Raw genomic sequence first — 7,427 nt, forward strand, 5'->3', positions numbered from 1 at the left:
TTCCCCACGACCCCCCTTTTCCCCACTCTCTCCTCCCCCCATTCTCTCCTCCCCCAGCCCCACTCTTACTCTCCCCACCCCCCCTTTCCTCCCCACCCCCCCTTTCCCCACCACCCCCCCTTTCCCCACTCTCTCTTCTCCCCACCCCCCCAATTCTCTCCTCCCCCAGCCCCACTCTTACTCTCCCCCATCCCCCTTTCCCCCCACCCCCGCTGTCCCCCTCCCCAGTCCCACGCTCCCTCCCACCCGGACACTCTCCTCCTCCCATCCTCCCCCTCCCCCCCACTCTTACTGTCCCCCACTCCCCCATTCCCCACCAGCCCCCCTCTCTCCTCCCCCACCCCCCGCCTCCCCCACTCTCTCCTCCTCCCACCCTGACCCCCCTCCTACCCCCATCCTCACTCACCTCCACCCACTCGCCCCACACGCCCACTCCCCTCCGTGGAGCCGTTGGTGGCCAAAGCCACTTACCGAGCATGCAGGGAGGAGGAGGGAGCGCCGGACTACTGGAGACGGGCAGCGTGGCGGCTGCTGTGGCCTAGCCGAGCTGGGATTACTCGCGGCGGTTGTGGGGGTGAGGGGAGAGAACAAATAGAAAGATAGCATGAGGCCAGTTTTGCTGAGGTGATCATAATGTTCACAGCACAATCTAATATTAGCGAGAAACGATAAAGAATAAGAAACCAAGAAAAACATTGTAATGCTGTTGAATGCAGGTCAGTCTTGTGGTTGAAACCTGAAATGAACTTGACCTGTTGATTTCCTCCAGAACTTTGTGTTTGCTCAAGATTCTAGCAGCTGCAGTCTCTTGTGTCACCGAAAGGAGAATGCTGGATGGAAATGCTGTCAATTGGGTCACCAAATGCAAAGCAAGTCCATTTGATCCAGTTTCGAGTTTCTTGTCACTTTAATTCTCTGTGTCATATTTTGCCACTGTTCACAAAGAAAAGAAAAGGTTCACCATCCGATCCATGTGCTGGAAGTACAGGAGCACCCCCGATCTAGGTAAACCCCAGGCTGTTACAAGCCCACGACCCAATGTCCTTCTCCTTGCCTGACCGCATCTGTGTCCCAGGGCACCTGCTGCAGTCAACATTGAAAGTGCAAAACCCAGGACCCTCTCCTACCGGCCCCCTCCTGTCCATTGCCGCCAGTGACCTACATACCATTTGACAATAGACAATAGATGCAGGAGTAGGCCATTCGGCCCTTTGAGCCAGCACCACCATTCAATGTGATCATGACTAATCATCCACAATCAGTACCCCATTCCTGCCTTCTCCCCATACCCCCTGACTCCGCTATCATTAAGAGCTCTATCTAACTCTCTCTTCAAAGTATCCAGAGAATTGGCCTCCACTGCCTTCTGAGGCAGAGAATTCCACAGATTTACAACTCTGACTGAAAATGTTTTTCCTCATCTCCGTTCTAAATGGCCTACCCCTTACTCTTAAACTGTGGCCCCTGGTTCTGGACTCCCCCAACATTGGGAACATGTTTCCTGCCTCTAACGCGTCCAACCCTTTAATAATCTTATATGTTTTGATAAGATCCCCTCTCATCCTTCTAAATTCCTGTGTATACAAGCCTAGCCGCTTCAGTCTTTCAACATAGGACAGTCCCGCCATTCCGGGAATTAACCTAGTAAACTTACGCTGTATGCCCTCAATAGCAAGAATATCCTTCCTCAAATTTGGAGACCAAAACTGCACACAGTACTCCAGGTGCGGTCTCACTAGGGCCCTGTACAACTGCAGAAGGACCTCTTTGCTCCTATACTCAACTCCTCTTGTTATGAAGGCCAACATTCCATTGGCTTTCTTCACTGCCTGCTGTACCTGCATGCTTCCTTTCAGTGACTGATGCACTAGGACACCCAGATCTCGTTATACGTCCCTTTTTCCAAACTTGACACAATTCAGATAATAATCTGCCTTCCTATTCTTATCACCAAAGTGGATAACCTCACGCTTATCCACCTTAAACTGCATCTGTCATGCATCTGTCCACTCACACAACCTGTCCAAGTCACCCTGCAATCTCATAGCATCTTCCTCACAGTTCACACTACCACCCAGCTTTGTACCATCTGCAAATTTGCTAATGGTACTTTTAATTCCTTCATCCAAGTCATTCATGTATATTGTAAATAGCTGCGGTCCCAGCACCGAGCCTTGCGGTACCCCACTAGTCACTGCCTGCCATTCTGAAAGGGACCCATTTATCCCCACTCTTTGCTTTCTGTCTGCCAACCAATTTTCTATCCATGTCAGTACACTACCCCCAATACCATGTGCTCTAATTTTGCCCACTAATCTCCTATGTGGGACCTTGTCGAAGGCTTTCTGAAAGTCGAGGTACACCACATCCACCGGCTCTCCCCTGTCAATTTCCCAAGTTACATCCTCAAAAAATTCCAGAAGATTAGTCAAGCATGATTTCCCCTTCGTAAATCCATGCTGACTCGGATCACTTGCTGCATTTCCTAATCACTTGCTGCACTTGCATGTTGGTTTTCAGCGATTTGTGCACCTGGCACAAATTTATGTAAAACATTTCTTGTGTTCTCACACCAGTTAAATATTTGGACAAACAAAATTTCTGCCAGTTTGCAGCAAGGCAATTGATTTCAGGTGCACAAATTGTCTTGTGTCTGCAGTTGTTGGCACCCTGCACCTGCAATAAATTAGCCAAAGACACAAACTCACTCATTCTGAGAAGTGCCACCACAGGTAAAGCTAACATGATTATTGTCCCTGGCAAACAATCTTTTGGCAACCTCCACCGTGCACTTAGCTCCGGTCAACTGGAAGATCTTGGATGCATTTCCAATAGTGTAGTGAAGTATGCAGAAACACCAAGTCAAATACAAATCTGGTTTTTTTTCTCTCCAAACAATGTTCATGATGAATGACCATTGAGTGAAATTAAGAAATGGACTTCTCATTCAGTAATGAAAGCATTAAATGATTCAAGTTGGCAGACACATTTTTTGTTTACACCACACTACTTTAGACAATTCAAACATCCATCAGAATAATTGTCTTACATCATACATAAATAATAACCCTAAATTTAAAGACAGTGGCTTTATATGCCCCAAAATTAATTACACATCCAGGGAGTTGAAGGTCACAATGCCTGACAAGTCCGATCTGTCAAACTTAGTTACTACAAATGTAGGAAGCCAGGGAACAAATTGCTGAGGCCTTGGCAGAGATACTTGTATCATCCTAAGATAGACACAAAATGCTGGAGTAACTCAGCAGGACAGGCGGTATCCCTGGAGAGAAGGAATGGGTGACGTTTCGGGTCGAGACCCTTCTTCAGACATTTTGTATCATTCTTAAGGGTACTGGAAGATTGGAAAGTGGTTAGTGTGGTGCTTTTATTTAATGTTTTGCAAGGACAAGCCAAGGAATTGCAGGCCAGTGAGGCTGACATTAGTCATAGGAAGGTTACTGCAGGGGATTCTGAAGGACAGGATCCACCAGCATTTGGAAAGGCGAGGACTAATTAGAGATAGTCAGCCGGGTTTTGTGCATGGAAAATCATGTCTCGTGAATTTGATTGCATTCTTTGAAGAGATGCAAAGAGGATTGATGATTGCAGGACAGTAGATGTCTAAATGGACTTTAGCATGAACTTTGACATTTCCTGCAGGTTAGATCATATGGGAACCTAGGTGAACTAACCAATGGAATACAGAATTAACTTAATGTAAAGTCAGAGGTGATAGCAGGGGGTTTAATTCAAAGTGGAGGCTTGTGACCAGCGGTGTGCCATCAGGATCAGTTCACTTGTTTATCATCTTTATACATTAGAGATACAGGGTGGAAACAGACCCTTCGGCCCACTGAGTTGTGTTAACCAGTTATCACCCATACACTAGTTCTATCCTACATACTCGGGACAATTTACAGAAGCCAATTGACTAACAAACCTGCACGATTTGAAACCAGAGCACCCGGAGAAAACCCAGGGAGAATGTACAAACGCCATACTGACAGCAACCGGAGTCAGGATTGAACCCAGGTCTCTGGCGCCGTAAGACAACGACTCTACTGCTGTGCCACCACCACACCCATCAACCCTGTATAACCCCACCCGTATATTAATGATTTGGATGTAAATGTTGTTAACAGGGTTGGTAAGTTTGCGGAAGACGCCAACATGGATGGGGCAGTGAACAGCAAAGATGGTTATCTAAGATTACAACAGAATCTAAGAGGTGGCACAAAGAACCTGTTGTTGCACTGTATTACACAGTGACTCTAACTCTCCCTGGAGTTGTGTCAGACCTCACCAGATGCATTATAGAGTCAAACTGCACAGAAACAGACCCTTTGGCCCATCTTGTTCGGGATGACCAAGATGCCTCATTTAAATTACTTCACTGGGAGGTAGGACAAAAAAAAGCCAATATAATGCAGCCCCTTTCCTCTTGTTATCGCATTTTCACAACAAGAAAAAAAGAAAAACAACTTACCTGCCAGAGTCTTTTCTGTCCCACAATTCTCCAATGGTTGGACCTGATTTAGAAGATGCAGTGCTTCTTTGCTGACATCTTAAGTAAAAATGGTAGATCAGAGACATGGTCTTAAGGCTGGGAATTTTAAAAAGCTGACTGCGGAAATGGAGAATAAAATGAATGATGGTGTTCCAAATATTCCCAGATTCTGGAGCATCTAAAATATGCACAGCAAAAATATACCTAAATCCTTTTGATAGTCCTATAGGGAGCAGTTTCATCACAAAGATTCTAAACATCGCACAAAAAGTAAGGAAATTTGTGTTTGGTAGATTATTTCTTTGTTGTAACAATGCTTCTTGGCAATAAATCATATACCGTTGGAAAGCCCGTTTATTTCCCTTTTAAATGGTGCCACATTTGTAAGGAACATGCATTTGTGGGATGAGCAGCAGAGCTGAGTATATGGGTTGCGCCCATGAAAAATTTGCCAAATCTTCTCTGCCAATGCCAAACAGCTTATTCTGCTGTTGCTATTGACTCTTGTTTTGAGCTTCTGGTACCCCCAGGTGCTGACAAGAATGGGATGCCATCCCACAACAGTGTGTGACCAGGCTGGTGACCAGCATGAGGAGGAGGTGCCAGGCTGTTATGGCTGTGTATGGTTCTTCCACACGCTACTGTGGCTCCTGTTTATTAAATGAATAAATTGTTAAATTGCCAATATGTCTTGTTTCTTCGGACTTCAATCATCCAATCCACCAAACAACACCGAACAAGTCAATGGCAGAATAAGCTGTTTGGCATTGGCAGAGAAGATTTGGCAAATTTTTCATGGGCGCAACCCATATACTCAGGTCTGCTGCTCATCCCACAAATGCATGTTCCTTACAAATGTGGCACCATTTAAAAGGGAAATAAACAGGCTTTCCAACGGTATAAGATTTATTGCCAAGAAGCAGCGGGAACGGAGACACGACCCAGAAAAAGGTTGCGTCTCCGTTCGGGAGAGAGAATTTTACAGTTCCCACAGCTCGGCCACGGGGCTTTACATCGCTGGTGCGGCTTGGCCGCGGGACTTAACATCGCCCGGTGCGGCTCGGCCGCGGGGCTTTACATCGCTGGTGTGGCTCGGCCGCGGGACTTAACATCGCCCGGTGCGGCTCGGCCGCGGGACTTAACAGTGCCCAGTGCGGCTCGGCCGCGGGGCTTTACATCGCTGGTGTGGCTCGGCCGCGGGACTTAACATCGCCCGGTGCGGCTCGGCCGCGGGGCTTTACATCGCTGGTGCGGCTCGGCCACGGGACTTTTCATCGCTGGTGCGGCTCGGCCACGGGACTTAACATCGCCCGGTGCGGTTCGGCCGCGGGACTTAGCTGCGCAAGGCTCGGTCGCGGGGCCTTCCATCACCCGGCTCGACCGCGAGACGTTTCAGCGCCCGGTGCGGCTCGGCCGCGGGGACTTCCATCCCCTTGCGGGGACTGTGCGGGTCGGTCGGGGACGAGCTGTCTGTCCGTGGGCGTGGGGAAGAGAGTGGAAGTTTTGTTGCCTCCATCACAGTGAGGGGGTGTTTGGAGTCACTGTGATGGACGTTTGTGTTGGGGTCATGTGTCTTGTGTTCTGTTTTTTTGTATGACTGCTATGTAGTTTCGTTCGGTACCTTGGTACCGAATGACAAATAAAGCTCTGTTGAACTGTTGAACTGTTGAACATAGTACACAATCACAAAAAACTACATCACATCTAAAACACTCCAATCAAAACAATAACACAACTTAAAACACAAAGGCAGATAAGCTGCAGCTGCTACGGCAGCGCAGGCGCACGACTTAAAGGCCCACATCCACTAATGGGTGTTTTTTCATGCATGAAGTGCATTCGTAGGACAGTCAGGATGATGTGTGACCTGCTGGGGAATTTGTTGAGGGCAATGTCTTCAGTCATTGTCCTTGACGGTAGAGACCTCGGGTTTTGGAACATCCAGGAGTTTTACCATTGATGAAGAAATACGATTCAGATAAAATGGGTTGCAAAACTGGAACAAATAAAACTGGAGTGACATTCCAGTGTGGTACTGAGGCGGCAGTATTGAAAATTCTACTCTTTGATTTCCCCCTCACGTAGACATAAAAGATGGCAATATTTCAACCATACATTTAAATTGATGAATTATTTTAAATTACCAGGAGCTTCCTAATCTCATGAGTATGATCAGATATGCCGTCACCCAGAACTTTGAAAATAAAAATAATTATATTTATATGGTAACTTTTATGATATTGTAAAGCACTTCACAGTGCTAAACATTTTCTAAGTTTAGTCATTGTTGTAATGGAGGGAACTTGGCCACCAAGTTCTAAACAGTCAGATTCCACAACATGAGTACTCAGTGATCTGCGTAGTATTGTTTATGGATGCATAAATAGCAGTAATAACTCATCTGCTTTTCCTTGAACTAATGCCATTGAATCTTATACACCTGCCAGGGTAAGAATAAAAGCTTGAGGCAAAGGAAGTTCTGGTCTGAAGGCTGACAATGCATTGTACAGGTCCGGGGTTTAAAGACCCATCTAAAGGCAGTACCTCTAAAATCCTAGCACAGCAATGCAATGTCACATCAGGTTACGTTTTTGCATTAAGGTTCTGAAGCTGCACCTTCCCAACTTAGAGGTGAAAGTGCTGCAAGCTAAGTAGATGAGCCTGGGGCCTGACTTGGGGACATGGTTCGAAATTCAATTAGCAAGAATGCTTCAGCTCTGCACAGATTATTATCTAAACTTCCTGGTAGCATTCTCAACTGAATACATATTAGAGAGCCATCAGCTGTGATTTCTCAAGATATCCAGGTCCTGGAGATTTCAGTGTTGAAATGCTCGGTTAGTAAAGTAGCTTCAGAATCAATCCATATGTAACACAGGCAATTTCCAATTTGCAAGAACTTATGAAGCTTTGTACT

This window comes from Rhinoraja longicauda, chromosome 12, assembly GCF_053455715.1.
Source record: "Rhinoraja longicauda isolate Sanriku21f chromosome 12, sRhiLon1.1, whole genome shotgun sequence".
NCBI lineage: Eukaryota > Metazoa > Chordata > Chondrichthyes > Rajiformes > Arhynchobatidae > Rhinoraja > Rhinoraja longicauda.